Below are 1093 nucleotides of genomic sequence, written 5' to 3'. Positions count from 1 at the left end.
CTAAATAAAGAGCTATTTAGCTCTCTGAGAAAGAAATTGTATAAGTTGTCTCCAGTCCCACTATTTTGAGAAACATGAGATTGTCATGTGCTCTAGACCTAAGATTAAAAGAAGACAACCTATGAATACTTAAATGACTTCTCATACCTCTTCTCCATACAGCATCTCCTTCTCACATCTTTTCCCCTTCACTCTGGATGCCCTGCATGAGCAGTGGTTCCTATACTGTATTGGACACCAGAACTGCCCCTGCCCGTTTGACTTGATGCATTAAACTCGTTAGCTTCACCTGATTAACATGCCTCTTTTCCATAATCCTTCCCCAAATACTGCCCTTCCTTTCTCTGAATCTCTGTGGTAGCTGGAAACCCTGCTTTTCTATCCAATTCATATCAGCTCTTATCCTCTGAAGACTAGATTCCTCGTATTAACTGGTAGAACCAGATAGTAGTTCTACAGTGTCTACTACACTTTCTGGGTTACAGTTGTGACTGGAAGAATTCATGGTCATTTTTCACCCATCTGCTAAACTTTCAGACATCATAATTGCCTACATTTTACCTGTCTTTAAGTTCCATGTATTTTCCAAACTGTGTTTTTGTAGTTGTTTTGGATGTATCTAGTTCTTATCCTGCTGAAAGAGACCCATATTGATGCACACATACACAATCACTTGAAGCATGCGAATCTACTAAATGTTTAGAGACAAATTGCAGAGGCAAGGCGGTGGAGAACTTGAGCACACCTGAAATATACACTGGCTGAAAAGAAGTGGAGGGAGATCGAGATACAGTGACAGGACATGACAGCAACAGAAACAAGACAGTGAAGAGGGGTCATTCACTTTCCACCTCTATAATCCTAATAAGACAATAAACATATAATAGGGACTTGTAAAATTCTACTAAAATGAGTTTCTTTGGAGTCTTTTAACATTCTCCCTGATTGGCCTCATCATACATTCCTACTTTATGTCACATTATTTCTCTAGTAACAACCTGATCTTATATTCACAGTTTTTGAGAGAATTTACAAAGTTTGTATCACATGAGAAGTGTTTACTGTAAGTTAACTGCCATCATTTAAGAAGCCA

Source organism: Carlito syrichta, unplaced genomic scaffold (genome assembly GCF_000164805.1).
Source record: "Carlito syrichta isolate Samal-C Ts95f unplaced genomic scaffold, Tarsius_syrichta-2.0.1 Scaffold288011, whole genome shotgun sequence".
NCBI classification, from domain to species: domain Eukaryota; kingdom Metazoa; phylum Chordata; class Mammalia; order Primates; family Tarsiidae; genus Carlito; species Carlito syrichta.
This window is presented reverse-complemented; position numbering follows the sequence as displayed.